We start from the raw sequence: 19,603 nt of genomic DNA, 5'->3' as shown, positions 1-19,603 counted from the left end.
GACGTTTTGTGCCAACATTTGGAGAACGATATTAAAACAAGATCAACCTTAGGTCTATATTTCACTCCATTCTTGAATTGCAACCATTTAAGTTTGGATAGTGCATTTTCATGTCAATGCGAAATAGGGTTGTGGCGGTTAAGGGGTTAAAGACCAGATAACTTTGAACGTTATATTAATGTTACTGAAGGTTTGCGCATAACTTTGAGAGAACCTTGCCAGAACGTTAGCCAAAAATCTAAGAACGTTCGATGGGATGCAGGTACGTAAAACATTACTTTAAAAGGTACATAAAAAGTATGCTAAAGTGTATATCTTTTTCACAAAGGTTCTAAGTGAAACCATACGAAAGCTTTGTTTGGGGATCCAAATGAAATTATAGCTATATAGTTATAGCAAACAAGTTGTTTTTGTCCTTTTTGGAGCTTGACGTGTGATCACTAACAACTAAAATATGGAAGAGAGAGTACAGGTGATTGAACTACTACAGATTAGCAGGATATGATGAGGGAAATTCCTGACTTGTCTTTTTGTTTTCGCCTGTAGGTTTATTTGAAGGTCACTGCGCTGTTTTTCTCTTCTCCATAATGCTGAGCAGAATTAGAAGGAGGGTGGAGAGAAATGTGGCTTAATGAAGACCAGACACTGGCGAGGGGCACCGGCTCTCTCAGGATTATCACCCGTTCTGATTTACCGCAATAGTTTCTGGATGCTTTAGACCGCTGTGAGTTTGCGCCGTCGGGCTGAACCTCTGATCCAAACCTGAGTGCTCTTATCAGTTGCCTTTGTGTGTGTGTGTGTGTGTGTGTGTGTGTGTGTGTGTGTGTGTGTGTGTGTGTGTGTGTGTGTGTGTGTGTGTGTGTGTGTGTGTGTGTGTGTGTGTGTGTGTGTGTGTGTGTGTGTGTGTGTGTGTGTGTGTGTGTGTGTGTGTGTCTGGTTACCATGTGTGAGGTGGCTTGTGGCCACAGTCTTGCCCGGAAAGGCTCGGAGCAGAGCAAGTCATTAGGAAGTGTGTCTGTCTGGAGTGCATTAGGACGCAGGTAATGCAACTCTTACAAGCACTGACCTGGGTGGGAGGGGGTGTTACGTGAGAGGGCTCATGGGGGAAAAAAGACAAACAGCCCGTCCAGAGAAAGCCAGTGCTAAAATGTTACCCACAGCTGCAGTTCTGACTGCCCGTCTCGACTGTTTGACAGCGTTTGGTGTTTCTCAACACGGTTCTGCTTACATTGGCTCTGTATGAGTTTCATCATACATTCATGATTCACTCCGGACAGCGAGATGAAGTGGATCCAATCTGCATTCCTGCTCCACACATCCATGTTTCTCTGAATGTGAGGAATAAGAGAGCTGTGTTTTAGACAGAGGGTGAGCTAAGGGTGAGGGTTCTTCTCTCTGTGTGTGTTTGAGGGGACGATGTAAAACAGCCGTGTTGTATGCCGCGTTTACACCTGCTATTGGCATGTTGTGTGTCATCTGATCCCAAATGGCGAATGCTCAGCAGGTGTAAACAGGGTCCAAAAACATTATATAATTAAATCACTCAAGTCATATTGTGGCTTAGAAACAATGTTATGTTTTTCTGTTTATCCTCTTATGATGTCCGGAGGCTTTTATTCACGTACACATGAACAAGCACACAAATCTTGACCACTTGTGCACATGCTCTTCCAGCACAGAGACACACGAGCAGAGAAGCAGCAGGTGTCTGAGGCGTCTCAAACACACTCCTGCCAGACACAGGTGCACACTACAACCCTCAGTCACTCCACCTGTGATTGAACACGCAAGAGGTGCAAACTAAAACTAAAACCATATAAGAACTTTGTTTGAAATAAAATAAACATTACCTAAAAAATTTTTTTGTTTTTTTATTTGAACTTGCCAAAGCAACATTTCTTGTTTTCATTTAGTTTAAAGCTACACTGTGTAGGATTTTCTCCCATCTCGCGGTGAAATTGTTTATGACTACCAACTGAACATTACTTTCCAGCCCCTCCCATTCCGAGGGCGTTTTAACTCCGACGGTGGCCGTGTTATTTCAAATCTGCCGGCAGTCGCGAGTAATCTCCCTCTCGCATTCGTCACGGTGCCACTGAGTGTAAAACGCGAAAGGCGAAGCTTTAATTTCCAGGTATGTCCCTCTTTGGCTAATGTATTTTCAAGATGGAGGCGCAACATGGCTTCCGCCATTCGAGCGACTCGCTCATATGTTTTCTAAATGGCAGATTCTACGCTTACGAGAATACTTGATTAGTTGGTAGAAGTAATTACACATTAATGAGCACATATAATTTTGCCAAGAATCAAATTACACAGTGTAGCTTTAATTACCAAGTTCTGGCATGAAACTCTAGATGGCTCAGGCTGATGGGTCCTTAACTCATTTGGTAGCAATCACATCATTATCTACATAGCGCTGCTGATTGGTTGCTGTTGCATCAGTATCCAATGAGCTGCAGTTCAACATTTAAACAAATACTGGTAAATGTTGCTGTTATCAGTCTGCAGTGCTTTCAGAAACCCTTCCAGCTCCACCTGTATAGATCTTCCCCAGCTCCACCTGTATAGCTCTTCCCCAGCTCCACCTGTATAGATCTTCCCCAGCTCCACCTGTATAGATCTTCCCCAGCTCCACCTGTATAGCTCTTCCCCAGCTCCACCTGTATAGATCTTCCCCAGCTCCACCTGTATAGATCTTCCCCAGCTCCACCTGTATAGATCTTCCCCAGCTCCACCTGTATAGATCTTCCCCAGCTCCACCTGTATAGATCTTCCCCAGCTCCACCTGTATAGATCTTCCCCAGCTCCACCTGTATAGCTCTTCCCCAGCTCCACCTGTATAGATCTTCCCCAGCTCCACCTGTATAGATCTTCCCCAGCTCCACCTGTATAGCTCTTCCCCAGCTCCACCTGTATAGCTCTTCCCCAGCTCCACCTGTATAGCTCTTCCCCAGCTCCACCTGTATAGATCTTCCCCAGCTCCACCTGTATAGATCTTCCCCAGCTCCACCTGTATAGCTCTTCCCCAGCTCCACCTGTATAGATCTTCCCCAGCTCCACCTGTATAGATCTTCCCCAGCTCCACCTGTATAGCTCTTCCCCAGCTCCACCTGTATAGATCTTCCCCAGCTCCACCTGTATAGATCTTCCCCAGCTCCACCTGTATAGATCTTCCCCAGCTCCACCTGTATAGATCTTCCCCAGCTCCACCTGTATAGCTCTTCCCCAGCTCCACCTGTATAGATCTTCCCCAGCTCCACCTGTATAGATCTTCCCCAGCTCCACCTGTATAGCTCTTCCCCAGCTCCACCTGTATAGATCTTCCCCAGCTCCACCTGTATAGATCTTCCCCAGCTCCACCTGTATAGATCTTCCCCAGCTCCACCTGTATAGATCTTCCCCAGCTCCACCTGTATAGATCTTCCCCAGCTCCACCTGTATAGATCTTCCCCAGCTCCACCTGTATAGATCTTCCCCAGCTCCACCTGTATAGATCTTCCCCAGCTCCACCTGTATAGATCTTCCCCAGCTCCACCTGTATAGATCTTCCCCAGCTCCACCTGTATAGATCTTCCCCAGCTCCACCTGTATAGCTCTTCCCCAGCTCCACCTGTATAGATCTTCCCCAGCTCCACCTGTATAGCTCTTCCCCAGCTCCACCTGTATAGATCTTCCCCAGCTCCACCTGTATAGATCTTCCCCAGCTCCACCTGTATAGATCTTCCCCAGCTCCACCTGTATAGATCTTCCCCAGCTCCACCTGTATAGATCTTCCCCAGCTCCACCTGTATAGATCTTCCCCAGCTCCACCTGTATAGATCTTCCCCAGCTCCACCTGTATAGATCTTCCCCAGCTCCACCTGTATAGATCTTCCCCAGCTCCACCTGTATAGATCTTCCCCAGCTCCACCTGTATAGATCTTCCCCAGCTCCACCTGTATAGCTCTTCCCCAGCTCCACCTGTATAGCTCTTCCCCAGCTCCACCTGTATAGATCTTCCCCAGCTCCACCTGTATAGATCTTCCCCAGCTCCACCTGTATAGCTCTTCCCCAGCTCCACCTGTATAGATCTTCCCCAGCTCCACCTGTATAGCTCTTCCCCAGCTCCACCTGTATAGCTCTTCCCCAGCTCCACCTGTATAGATCTGCTACGGGGGTTTAATCATGTGTGTTACATGTGCAGCAGCAGAAGCTTGTCTTACTTGCTCACAGCAGTGTCCGTGAATGTATTGGCTGTAGAAAGTCTCTGTACTTGCTCTGCAGTGTAGCAGATCAATTCTGCCAAGACCAAATACAGTAACATTGCCATATTCATTACAATGCCAATCTCTATTACCATATCAATCTCTCAAGAGTTGTCATGGCAGAACTTGATGTACTAAAATATATTTTATAGCCTGTGATGGATTTTTTAATTAATCATAACTAACTTTTATTTTTCTTGCAGGATTAACAATTATATGCTTTTGAAACCTGAAATGTCCCCAAACACTCAGTCAGTCAGTGAGTCTGAATCATCTCTGAATATAACAAAAGGGGAAATGAAACTAGACATATATCTAAGTTATAAACTCATGATTTTTAGTAATCAAGAAATCATGGTTTGCGTCTACCTAGTAACAGAAGGGGCTGCTGAATTATGCATATGAAGAACCAATCATATTGTCACGTTTGCCATGCTCTTATTCTATAAAAACGGGTGTATTCTTTTTTGCCCGTGGGATTCTCTCCTAAATTTGTCTGAGGTCCTCCAGCTGTGATTAAAGCATAAAGGCATTGCCTGGAGTCTGTCTAGTTAATGCTGTCAGCAGGTTAGAGGAGCACTAGAGACCTTATTCCCAAGTGCTAGTGTTAGGGGTCAAGATGTTCACCGACTCAAAGCCAGTTGTCGACTGTAGACACAGTGCTAGAGTATAAATATTATTAAGTGTTGACTGTAGACAATTGGGTGTCGACTGGAGTAAACTTAAGTCAGGTGTGCAGGGGAAAATCTACCACAAGCTCCTAAAGAGACATGAAGGAAAAAATTATGAAGAAAACATATATGTCAGTGCTTTTGAGTTCCCCCGAGGAACTTTTCATTCGCTTGCAAAGAACAGAAAAGTTTTGCGAAGAAATGCAAAGGTTTTTTTTTTCCCCACCACCGTGTCCCTTTAGGGGCTTCGTTCTAAAATAACTAAAACTGAATAACAAAACTAAAACTGAAATAAAAATGAAATAAATTAAAAAAATTACATAGAAAAAAAAACTAATAAAAATTACAAAACATCCAACAAATTACTAAACACAGAAATTTTACAAATTCCAGCTAACAGAGAACATTTTCAGGACATTGGCTTGCAATCTGGCAAGGTCCTCTTGAAGCTATAAAACAAAAACATTATTCCAGTAACATTAATAGAATGTTTGTTCAAAGTTATCTTGTATTTAATAATGGACTCAAGAAAAAAAATATTTATACATCATTCATCTAGCCTTTTTTTAAACGTTACTACTTGTTTTAGATACGTTCAGAGAACATTCAAAAGTATCGTTTCCATAATATTTGCAAAATGATCAAATATATTATTTCCTAAACGTTCACATAAGCAAGAAAAACATTTGTAAAACATTTTTTTAAAAACTGACACATGACGACTGATAAATTCCCTATTAAGTACAAATATGAACATGCGCTTTATACAATCGAATTAAATTATGTTTAAAAGACATCATTTAGCCTTAAAAAAAGTTAACATATCAAACATGTTGCTACCTGAGAAGAGAGGAGCTGCAATAATGGAGAATATGGGGAAAAAATTAACATTCAAGCATGAAAACTAGTTCTAGCAGAGCCCAAAAACAACATCAAGACTTTGTAAAAGGGCATTATACAGTCTCATTAAAAGGTTTATGAGGCCACCTATCATTCAAAATGTCCTGAAAGGAAATATTACTTTAATGTATACATTGCTGATACAAACCAGATGTTGATACACTGAGCCAAACAAATGATGTTCCTTAAATGCCTTTATAGTATCACGTTATGTGTGTTATGTTAGAGGTGTGTTATATATAAAACATATTTTCAGCATTCATGAGGCAACTTTGATCATCCATTTTTTTTTAAATAAGTTCCAATCTATTAATTTGAATTACATTTTCTTTCACATTAATGTTTCATTTCCTTTTCATTTTACCCATATGATGTGTCTTATTAAATTCATAAAGTACCTGACAGTTTCTCATATTTTTACTACGTAAAACTGTTTTATGATTCTGAAATGATCATGAAAACATAACATTCTAACAAATTAAAGAAGGAAAGGTCAAGCCAAGGCACTATTTATTGTCTCCCTTAGGAGAAATTCGTTTTGAGTAAGAACTGCTGCAACATCAAACATTAAAGGGCACCTATTATGCCCCTTTTTACTAAATGTAATATTGATCTTGGGTGTCCCCAGAATGTATTTGTGAAGTTTTAGCACAAAATACCCCACAGTTCATTTATTATAACCATTTGAAAATGTCATTTTTGGGGCCTGTTTTAAAAAGAGCTGTTTTGGTGTGTACCACCTTAAATGTAAATGAGCTGCATATCCCCGCCCTGCTGCTGGACCCAGATGATGAAGAGAGTCCGGCAGAAGAAACACGAAATGAGAGTGGACCAAGACGTCTCGGAATGGTTATTTGATACATTTATGTACTTACAAAGTTTTAATCGCGTCCCCTTTGCAATTATGGATGTGCAACACACACACACACAAATTGTGATAACGTTCGCGCAATTTTTTAAACTACATACACACAAATACTGTGATAACGTTTGCTAAGAATTATTTTTTTGAATTATTTTTTTAGTACAAACAAAATTATATTTATGCGAGGGGTGCTGTTGCGTCATGTTGACATTACTTGTCGTACAGGTGCTTATGTGGCAAATGTGAGAAGATGGCTATACAGAACCAGAAAACATATGCTGCAGGGAGATAGACGTTTATATACTGTCTATGGAGATAGAGCATGTATTAATTTATTTACATTTGTAATTGCTGCAAAAAATAATACGTGACATAAAACTGTCTGACGTTGTTTGTTGAGACATCCTATGACGAGTTGACGCCGACAATAAATAGCTTTAGACGCATTTGTTGTTGAACTGGCTGACATCGATTGAAATGACTATTTGCTCAAAAATCATAAAATACACTTACTTCTTCTGGAGGTGACGTTGGATCGCGAACAGTAGGCAACGATCCACACTTGAGGATTAACTTTGACCCTCGTTCACTAATCAGTCTGTCGGAAAATGATTCGCGCAAACATAAACGTATTTAGGAAGTTTAAGTGGCGCCTTTTCTTCATAAATAAAATCCATCCGCTGTGTTTTCAGTGGCTCTGATGTCAGTGAAGACTAGTATGTCCATTCTTACATCCCACAACAGAACACCTACACTTCTTAGGAGACATTACCGGCTGTCGTTGAAAATGGCGATGGTGTACAGATCACCGAGGGCGGGGTAACCACAGTGTCAATCAAATCACGTCGGTGGGGCTTAGCGCAAATCTACGTCACAGTGAGAGCAATCTTAGAACAGGGTGTTCTGAGACAGTGCTTATGATTTGTTGAGATTGTAAAAAAAACACTGGGTGGATTTTTATCATTCTAGGGCGGTTTTGCTCACACACTGCCAACACACATTTATGTTCAAACACCATGTAAAAGTGAATTTTGCATAATAGGTGCCCTTTAACAAACCATCACACTTACAAACACTCTCCCCTTTAAAAACATTAATATTTAATATTAATATTAATATTACCTGCAGTTATTTCAACACCCTGCTGGAGTTCAATCAATTTAACTGACAGTGGAACAAATGAACATTTATATCTATGTATGCCTACATACACAAGCATGCTCAGGATATAATACATGCAAAAAAAATCATAAAATCTTATTTGCCTGCTGGATCACTGCTAAAAAATATATTGTAAGGTAATGGAGTGCCTGTGTTCGATTCCCAGACCAAATATTGATTCAATATCGTAAAACTGACTCTATCGTTGCTATATAAAATATTAGCATTATATTGCTAATCACTCCAAATGATCGTAGTCTTCTCAAAAAGTGTAGGCACTGGTGAACTCGACACATGTGTGTGCCATTTAAGCTCACAGGTGATGTGGACCCCCAAGTATTTGTAAGAAGCAACCTGTTTAATGTCCTGGCCGTGAACTACAACAGAGCTCCTATCCCTAAATGATCTGGGGTGACCTCTTCTGTTTTCTTAACATTAATCTGCAGGTTATGGTCCTCACACCAGCCCAAAATCCCTTCCATGGAAAATATATAGTCATCAATACTAGAATCTCTTGTTAATATACGAAATTACAGTATCATCTTAAAATTTCATCATGATTTGATTTGACTGCTGTCTAACACAGTCATTTGTGTAAAGAACGAGAATGGCGAGCTCACACAACCCTGCACTAGTTCTTCAACATCAGATAACACTGAATTAAGTTTCACTTGTTGTGTCCTGTTTGTTAAAAATGAATAGTACCAATGAATCATAAAAAGACTGACTTTTAAATTAAAGTCCCCCTGTAGTTATCCCTTAAAACTCATCTTTCATCACCAAAATTACATATTTAAAAGTTTTTTCCTTAAATATTTTTTTGTCATGCCTTAAAATATCTTGAATATAACTCGACACCCTTGCCTCATTTAGTATATGCGGTTCTATGAATATGCAAATGAGCCCCGCCTCCACTCACTCACCGATCACACGTTGTTCTGATTGGTTACAAGGTAGTTTGTGACGTCAGAAACACCAGCTATTTCAAAGCGTGTTTTTGAGACTGTCTTTGGTTCACTGCCGTTTTAAAGGGGCATTCCACCCATAGGAACATTGTTTTTTATTGAAAGTGGGTCATATATGTAGTCGAAATGTAAAATAATTTTTGAATTTGGTGCCTTCGTGACCGAGAAAAGACAAAAAATAACTTCAGGACGCATTTGTATGAAAGACAACAACTCCCACAATGCACCACATTGCACAGCTCCGCAAGCCACTCCCACTAATCCAGAAAGCGCATATCTGCCTATGAGAGAAATCACTCTTCCGTCTACAAGGCTAGCTACCACCAGAGCTTGAAATTCATTTCACACAAAATGTCTAGTTAGTTGGCGAACTCATTAGTGCATTACTCCTCATTTGTATTTCTTTCGAAAAGGTGAATTATTGCATGGTACCGGGATGTTCAGTCAGAACATATGCGGTGCGAAACTAGGATAGTTCTCAACACAAACGTCTGTGTCCTCGTCTGATTCAGAGATTTCGTCCAGGAGAAATTGTCATCGTTGAAATTCTTTGCCGCAGACGGACTCTATCTCTGTGTTCGTAGTTTCATCATACAGTCTATGAGTTGCATAGTGAGATCACCGGCGCCACCAGTCCGCCCTAACTCGAGCCAGTCCGGGCTCCTCGTCCGCGGCAGGCAGGTCTTCTGCCTCGGCTGCTCTTCGCTATAATGCGGCTTGTAAAGGTAGCCACAAACACCTGATTCAAGCATCAGACTTCCGAAATCATCTTCTTCTATATCATATTGAGCACTCTCCTCCGCTATTGTCATTACTTTACATCTGTCTCCACAGCGTCTGTTAGCTTAGCTTCAAACAAGAAGGAGGATATTGCTTTCAGTTTCAGAGAGTAAAGTCCCACCCACTGATCTGTAATAGGTCTGTAGCGTGAGCGGGTCCCGCCCCCTGGGAGAGATGAGGAACTAGTGCTTGCAGTGAATGACGCAAAATGACGATTTTTGCGTCATTGTGGGAGGAAGTGTAAGAGGTAAATAACGGATTTCTCCCGTCTCGGGGGAAAATGAGAGAGTGTTGCACGACCATTCAATAGTATGACTGGGTTTCTAACAATGCAAAGCTTAGTGCAAATGGGTAGAGTGTCCCTTTAAGGAGAAAATACTCAGCAATGGTGTCGACTTATGAATTTACACATGGTTTGTCTTAAAGCACATTAAAAACACCATAAACAACATTAAAAACTTGATTTGACTTTACCTATTTTCTACAGCAGGATATGTGAGTGGATTGTATTAAACGCAGGACTAAAATCAATAAAAAGCAACCTAGCATGAGCAACCGGACTTTCAAGGTGCTTTAATACAAGGCGCATTAGTGTAGAAATAGCATCATTAGTACCACTGTTACTCTTATATGCAAAGTGGTATTGATTTAATACCACTGTCTTAGTACATTAAGCCACATTAAGCGTTTTTCATGTTAAGCGTTTTAGGACGTCCCATCTCTCACTGCTGTTAAGTCACATCAATGAGATTGTTTTCAAGTGCAAAGGTGGACTTTTATACTACACACAAGTTTACTTCATTTGTCTGTCAGTTAGTTCTGTCAGTCGAGTGAAATATGTGTTATTTGCGATGATAAAATAGAGAGTGTGTGTGTGTTAACCTGCTTGTGAACTACAAATCTCGGTTTATTTAATTTAAGACTTCTGAGCAACGTTGACGCACTGTGCACTAACCAGCTTTTGGTCGTGTTTGTCCCAGCTATGTGTTTTATTCAGATTTGTCATGCTCTGTGTAAAATAAAATAAGAAATTAGCCGAACTGAGTACTAGCATTAGCACATGTGCCATATGCTCGCACATGCTGAACTGTGTGACTGCGCCATTTTAGGTCAGTGTTCTTCTCTTTCTGTATTTCATTTATACAAAAATATGTAAAATGACGTTCATAGTTTCTCTGTATTAATGTGAATTGATGTGAAATGAGAACAGAGACAGTGTTTTATATTTTATTTCTTTAATGTATGTTTTGTTTTAAGTGTTATATTCCACTATTGGTTCACGACCACCTTGTAAATATGTATATTCAGCAGTCTCACATCTCTCGCTGCCGTGTATTAACCAGCTTTTGGTCGTGTTTGTCCGAGTTTTGTCTGTCCCAGGCTCAGTAAAGAGAAATCTTGAGTGACCACCCACTTGCTCTCAGTGTGATTCCATCCACACACACACACACACTCAGTCTTGTGCAAAATTCAGAATTTCAGAATTGGCCTCCATTCAATTCATGAATTGGAATTTGAATTGAATTTACTCCGCCCCACAGGACGTTGAATTGAATTGGAATTGGAATGACAGGAAGTGGAATTAAATTCATGGCAATTCAAAGAAATTCTACACAGTCACACAACAGAAAGAATGTGTTGAGTCTCGCATGCATTCAGTGTTAGGAAGATTACTCTGGAAATGTTATTGCTTACTGTTATTAGTTACCCATTATAAATGTGGTTTGGATTACTTTATTTGGATAACTTTATCAATGCAAAGCAATTTCGTTTTAAGTTGATTAGTAACTAATTGAATTAAACATTTTACCTCAGTAATACAACTAAATACAATTACATTAATTTTGTAATTTAATAACAGAAATTTCATTTCACGTAACTATTTACTCCTCAACCCTGCATACATTTTGCTCTAAAATAGATATTGATCAAATTCTTGAAATAAATTACCCCCTCAATGTTGTTTAATTAGTTTTGTTTTTAACATTGCTTTTAACATTCATTGCTGGGGGAAAACATTTCATTTTAATGTAATCTGTACAAGTAGTTCAAACTAATATCATTTATAATGCAACCATATCTGACATATACTGTAAAGCTTCATTGTTAAACACTTCAAATTAAAATATGAATTTCTTTGAATTTTTATTGAATTGCAATTGTGCTTCCTTTCATTCAAATTCGAATTGTAATTCTAGATCCTGTTTTTGACATCAATTCAAATTCAATTCAAATTCAAGAATTGAACTGGAATTAAGGAGTCATTCTCAATTTAATTCTGAATTGTGCACAAGCCTGACACACACACACACAGTCACATGAGGATGGCTTCACTCCTATTGACGGCCATTCTTGAGTCTAGAACACAAGCACTGAATGCCAGAACAGAAATATGCTCATCACAATAACAACCCTGGTCCTGTTCGACTGCGGTCAGAGATGAAAACAGATACCGTTACCTGTTGACTGTTGAGGATGATAACGCTGTTTGAGATGGGAGTGTTTCCTGCAGACCATGAAGCCAGTTACGTGACAGCAAGCCATCTAAAAAAGTAGATCCAGCAAAGAGAGAAGATACAAATCTGTCTTAGTCAATCCTGAGATTCCCCAGAGATTCTCTCATTCCTGCTAATGATCCACATTATCACTGCAGAGGTATTTTGATACTGATAAACTTCCTGGATATGAAATGAGAATCGCATTACAAAACACCTACAGGAAGATCTTGTCTAATCTCGGCCTGTAGGTTTCCGTGTGTTTTGAAGTCGAGCTCTTTTAATCTTGCTCTTCATCGTGGTTTTCCATCAGTACACAGCCTTGTAATCTTGACAGTTGTCCATCCGCCTAAGCGTGGAGTTTCACAGCTCTGATAGATGACTTAGACCTTTATCAGGACTCACATCCCTCATGAAATCACTCATGGAAAAAGAAAGATATTTACAGAGGTTAATGTCATTTCAGATCATTTATATTTTGAATTTTTTAATTGGCATTTAAAATGCAATTTAAAAAATCTTCAGGTTTGCTATGCTTGTTTGTAGGGCTGTACAATTAGACAAAAAAAGATTTTATTATGATTATTATTAAATAAAAGTGTAGTGTAGTGAGCCAGGGCAAAATTCCTTTAATAAAGTCTTTGGCCAGGGTCCTTCCCAGGTAACACATTCTGTTTTGGTTATGGAAATGTTAAAATGTCCAGTTTTCTTGATGTTAGTGGAAGATATATTTGAAATACATTTATTTTAGCATTATGCTAAGTATACAAGTACATTTACATATTATGTATTTAATATAAATAACCTGCATTTGAAATAACGAATTTGCACGCGTAAAAAAAGCGCTGTGTGAACAGCCCCTTATGGCAACGTGACATTAGCCTAATCCAAAATATTTCCATTTGTGGCTCTTTCCTCCGTTCTTGTCAACTAGTAGATTCAAAGCAAACGCATTAGCAGCGCCGCCGGTCGCCATGTCTCACTGTTTTTATGAAGAGGACACAACTATGCACCTTTCGGACCGCGCATCAAGAACCGGATTAACCCGGTACTTCGGTACCACCGGTACTTAAAAAGCTGGTACCATAACGGTTACATTTTTTTAGTAATGACTTGGTACTGAAGTACTGGATCTTTTGACAACACTAGTATGATGTTCCTGTAACATTATTTCAAACATTCAAACTGTTAACAAGCAAAATCACTGAAGGAAAGAGAAACAAAAACAACAGAAACTACTTCCAGCCACAGCCTTAGATTAAATCAACTGAAGATAAAAGACAATAAATCTCTCAAGATGTCAGCAGAGGAGGATTAAACTGCTCCACACACAGAATTACCAGTTCACTTATTACTAACCAGTTTGACTGTTTTCTGTCATACATTGAAAGTCACCATTATTCTGATCAGTGTTAACTTAAGTTGGGCTCTTGACCTTTGACTTAAAGGAATACTCCACTGTTTTTTCATATTAAACTATGTTATTCCCTTATCTAAGACGAGTTGATACATACCTCTCTCATCTCAGTGCGTGCACTTAATCGCTCTAGCGCGCGGTGACACTTTGAAAGCACTTAGCTTACCCCAGTACATTCAATGACGCAGTAAAAAGTCACGCCGGATCCTCTTTCCACCATTGACAGAAGTGAGAGGAAGAGGATCAGGCGTGACTTTTTACTGCGCCGAGTCAAAGTACTTCCAAAAGTGCTATTACGCCATACATTATAGTTATCCTTTTTAACCGGCTTAACCGGAAAAGCGGCGCGTTTTATTTCGTGTCACCATACTTGGTCGTATAACTACTCGTGTAACTGTATTTAAATAGGGAAAACGTTGATGTGTTTGGTCACTTCTAAATTCATTGCTGTTAGATACCATTGAATATACTGGGGTAAGCTAAATGCTTTCAAAGTGTCACCGCGTGCTAGAGCGATTAAGTGCACGCACTGAGATGAGAGAGGTATGTATCAACTCGTCTTAGTTAAAGGTTCTCTAAGCGATGTCGGGAGACGTTACTTCTTGTTGACATTCGAATTGTTGTCAAACAAAACGGAGGCTGGCTAGACCCTCCCTCCTCCTCATCCCGTCTCCTCCCCTCCCTTCCGGCATAAAGGAAAGTCAAAATAGTCACTACAAAGTTAAGTTTTACTGATACTTCATTCAATGTGTAATGTCGCCAAGTTAGATAAATGCTTTTATATATTGCAGAACAGAATACAAAAAAGGAGAAACATTAGGCTATCTTAAAATGGTTTTGCCACCTGAGGTTATAACTATATGTTAGCTCCCATACAAGGATGCAATGATAGCAAGATAACGTTAGCTTCGCGTTTCCCAGTGAGCATAAACAACCGCGGCGTCGTAAACAAATTTAGTCAAAGTTGTCAATAGCCTAACGTTATATATGAACATTCAAATTCATAACAAACCGTGGGTGAAAACAACCGTTAACTTACACAAATTGTCGCCCTATTGTGAATTTGCTTGATCATTTACAATAGAGATTGATCGCTGCTAGAAACATACATGTTGTATTCACCAAAGTTAACACTGACTGCATAAATCTGGCTAATTACATCCTTGTGTTGGTTTTGCAAACATGAACGTCAGTTTAGAAAGAAAAGTGGATTTACCTGTTCTGCAAAAACAGAGCAACTGAATGTCGGATAGTAGCTAATCCCTTCTGCCGGCGGAGTTCTCGCCACCTTTCAAAGGTTTTTCCGATGTTGTTCCTTATCCTTGTCCCTCTTGCAAGTTGTTCTGTTCATCGGAACGTCGTCTCTTTGGTCGTGTGTCGGCCATAATTCAAACTACCCTCTTCATGCTTCTCTCTCCTCAACACCCCCTTCATGTGTACGCGCACAACCCCCCAGACCCCACCCTCAAGTACTTCTTGCCAGTGATTGGCTGGAGCACTGTTTGTTATGTTTCGTGGTGCGGGTGAGCCCAGTTTGTTTTTGTTGCCGTCTGTGGAGCCTGTGGTGTCTAGAGACACCGCGTTTTTTTACAGTGTGTTCAGGGGACAGGCAGCTAGCGGATAGTGAGGAGATGTTTGCTGTATGTGACAAAAAATGTTTTGGCCTAAATAACGTGTGACATGACTTAGAGCACCTTTAAGGGAATAACATAGTTTAATATGAAAAAACGGTGGAGTATCCCTTTAATATAAGTTTATTTCTCTTTCAGCAATTGTAATATTGTTTTTATTGCTATAGGTATGCAACGCGCATACCTATAGACTAAACACGTGATGCGCATGTGCACGCCGTCTGTGTTTTTGTGGGTTTGAGTTTTTGAGGTTTGCGCAGAGATAACCTTTTTTCAAACTTTTTCAAGGCTTGCACCTTGGAATCTACTTCAGGGTTTGCGTTCTCGAGCCACCAGGCACTGTTTTGTGCGGATGAGCGGGCCGGAGCGCGTTGAATGTTTTCAGTTAAAACGGTGTCGTGTTAGCGGCCCCTAAGTTAATAACGAATGATCTTTGCAACAGAAGTGAATCAATCAATCAAAAGTAACTTTAGCTGGACAATAACTTTATTCTAGAGCTGCTGTCAAGCCAAAACAATCTCTGTTGCTGTAATTTCCTATTATCACTGTAAAGCTGCTTTGAAACAATCTATATTGTTAAAAGTGCTATATAAATGAAGGTGACTTGACTTGACTTTTTAGAGAACTTTTGTGAATTGAGAAAGAGAAAGATGAAAACAGATCAACATGTCTGCTTTAATAGCAGTAAAAAAAAACTGCATTAAGGTGGTCTAAACAACTGTTTTTCCTAATGACTGAATTAAATGATTATGTAGTTGAAGCATTATTAAATAAAAACAAATAATAAGCCATTGTGACACAAAGATCACTAACCTGTGGAAGATCTTCCAAAAATGCAACAACCTCTTGTGAAAAGTTGAGGCACACTTAGACATCAACACTCATCATACAAACCTCAACAATGGTGACAATAAAAACATTTTTTAAATATGAATAGCAAAAGAATTCAGCAGCTTATTTCATTGATGTCGCAATGTTGAGTTTCATATGCTGATTGTTGATGTTTCAGAATAACACTTTGTTATTAACCTTCAGCTCAAAATATGTTTTCATCATTCTTCTGAATATCTGATTGTCACAGTAATATTACATGGTCAGTAGCACAATATTTAAACTAATTAATAACAAAACATTTTTCTGATCAGCGATTAGACCTCAGGTGTGATCAGTGAATCAGGGCACTTTATGATGACATTAATTAACAGCCAACATCACCTAATGCTGCTTTCTGTCTCGACTACTTCTGATGCAGTAAAAGTGTTTTCTGAACACACTGTTCAGAAAAACAACGAAGAGTCAAGAGCCCAACCACATGACACACTGATAGCAATTATGGTGACATCAACTGTTTTTTCCTCTTTCCTTCAGTATGTCATACTATGCTCAATCATCACTTAATTATCTAATAAACTCCAGCACTGCTTCAGGGTTATATTAACACTCTGTAGTGTGGATACATATGAACACATCCAACCTTATGCCATTTTAAGCCAGAAAGTTATTGATCCTTAATATTTAAAGGACATTCAAATAATTTATTTCAAAGAATGATTTATGCCAACATTATGAGAACATTCATCAATTACTAATGACAATACGTGGTATTTCATGAACTTTGTTTTGAAAGCGTTTAATTCTAACACGTGCATAAACTTTAGATACATTTAAGGCAAAAGTTAGGAACAATAACTATGGGAAAGGTTACAAAACGTGCCCACGTTCCAAGGATGTTCTTTTAAAACAGCAAACACAACCTCATTCATTTGAAGTTAGTTGTCGATCTAAATGTCATTCTAACAGATTGAATTTAGGCTTTTATTCACATATAAACATACATCAACGGAAGCTCAAGCATATTTGCTTGACGTGCGAGAGCCAATGAGGTTCATTCTCATATTATGCATCACGTTTGAGCTTCTGCAAGAACCAATGAGGTTCATTCTCATGCTACGCATCACGTTTGAGCTTCTGCAAGTACCAATGAGGTTCATTCTTGTGTTACGCATCACGTTTGATCTTCTGCAGGAACCAATGAGGTTCATTCTTGTGTTACGCATCACGTTTGAGCTTCTGCTAGAACCAATGAGGTTCAATCTCATGCTACGCATCACGTTTGAGCTTCTGCAAGAACCAATGAGGTTCATTCTTGTGTTACGCATCACGTTTGATCTTCTGCAAGAACCAATGAGGTTCATTCTTGTGTTACGCATCACGCTTAAGCTTCTGCAAGAACCAATGAGGTTCATTCTTTTGTTACGCATCACGTTTGAGCTTCAGCAAGAACCAATGAGGTTCATTCTCGTGTTACGCATCACGTTTGAGCTTCTGCAAGAACCAATGAGGTTCATTCTTGTGTTACGCAGCACGTTTGAGCTTCTGCAGGAACCAATGAGGTTAATTCTCGTGTTATGAAGCACGTTTGAGCTTCTGCAAGAACCAATGAGGTTCATTTTCGTGTTACGCATCACGTTTGAGCTTCTGCAAGAACCAATGTGGTTCATTCTCGTGTTACGCATCACGTTTGAGCTTCTGCAAGAACCAATGAGGTTCAGTCTCGTGTTACGCAGCACGTTTGAGCTTCTGCAGGAACCAATGAGGTTAATTCTCGTGTTATGAAGCACATTTGAGCTTCTGCAAGAACCAATGAGGTTCATTTTCGTGTTACGCATCACGTTTGAGCTTCTGCAAGAACCAATGTGGTTCATTCTCGTGTTACGCATCACGTTTGAGCTTCTGCAAGAACCAATGAGGTTCAGTCTCGTGTTACGCAGCACGTTTGAGCTTCTGCAGGAACCAATGAGGTTAATTCTCGTGTTATGAAGCACATTTGAGCTTCTGCAAGAACCAATGAGGTTCATTTTCGTGTTACGCATCACGTTTGAGCTTCTGCAAGAACCAATGAGGTTCATTCTCATGTTACGCATCACGTTTGAGCTTCTGCAGGAACCAATGAGGTTCATTCTCGTGTTCCGCAGCATGTTTGAGATTCTGCAGGAACCAGTGAGGTTAATTCTCGTGTTACTCAACACGTTTGAGCTTCTGCAAGAACCAATGAGGTTCATTCTTGTGTTACGCAGCATGTTTGAGATTCTGCAGGAACCAATGAGGTTAATTCTCGTGTTACGCATCACGCTTAAGCTTCTGCAAGAACCAATGAGGTTCATTCTTTTGTTACGCATCACGTTTGAGCTTCAGCAAGAACCAATGAGGTTCATTCTCGTGTTACGCATCACGTTTGAGCTTCTTCAAGAACCAATGAGGTTCATTCTTGTGTTACGCAGCACGTTTGAGCTTCTGCAAGAACCAATGAGGTTAATTCTCGTGTTATGAAGCACGTTTGAGCTTCAGCAAGAACCAATGAGGTTCATTTTCGTGTTACGCATCACGTTTGAGCTTCTGCAAGAACCAATGTGGTTCATTCTCGTGTTACGCATCACGTTTGAGCTTCTGCAAGAACCAATGAGGTTCAGTCTCGTGTTACGCAGCACGTTTGAGCTTCTGCAGGAACCAATGAGGTTAATTCTCGTGTTATGAAGCACGTTTGAGCTTCTGCAAGAACCAATGAGGTTCATTTTCGTGTTACGCATCACGTTTGAGCTTCTGCAAGAACCAATGAGGTTCATTCTCTTGTTACGCATCACGTTTGAGCTTCTGCAGGAACCAATGAGGTTCATTCTTGTGTTACGCAGCACGTTTGAGCTTCAGCAAGAACCAATGAGGTTCATTCTTGTGTTACGCAGCATGTTTGAGATTCTGCAGGAACCAATGAGGTTAATTCTCGTGTTACGCATCACGCTTAAGCTTCTGCAAGAACCAATGAGGTTCATTCTTTTGTTACGCATCACGTTTGAGCTTCAGCAAGAACCAATGAGGTTCATTCTCGTGTTACGCATCACGTTTGAGCTTCTTCAAGAACCAATGAGGTTCATTCTTGTGTTACGCAGCACGTTTGAGCTTCTGCAAGAACCAATGAGGTTAATTCTCGTGTTATGAAGCACGTTTGAGCTTCAGCAAGAACCAATGAGGTTCATTTTCGTGTTACGCATCACGTTTGAGCTTCTGCAAGAACCAATGTGGTTCATTCTCGTGTTACGCATCACGTTTGAGCTTCTGCAAGAACCAATGAGGTTCAGTCTCGTGTTACGCAGCACGTTTGAGCTTCTGCAGGAACCAATGAGGTTAATTCTCGTGTTATGAAGCACGTTTGAGCTTCTGCAAGAACCAATGAGGTTCATTTTCGTGTTACGCATCACGTTTGAGCTTCTGCAAGAACCAATGAGGTTCATTCTCTTGTTACGCATCACGTTTGAGCTTCTGCAGGAACCAATGAGGTTCATTCTCGTGTTACGCAGCACGTTTGAGCTTCAGCAAGAACCAATGAGGTTCATTCTTGTGTTACGCAGCATGTTTGAGATTCTGCAGGAACCAATGAGGTTAATTCTCGTGTTACTCAACACGTTTGAGCTTCTGC

Source organism: Scardinius erythrophthalmus (assembly GCF_964197995.2).
Source record: "Scardinius erythrophthalmus genome assembly, chromosome: 19".
In the NCBI taxonomy this organism is placed as follows: domain Eukaryota; kingdom Metazoa; phylum Chordata; class Actinopteri; order Cypriniformes; family Leuciscidae; genus Scardinius; species Scardinius erythrophthalmus.
Note: the sequence above shows the minus strand (reverse complement) of the source record.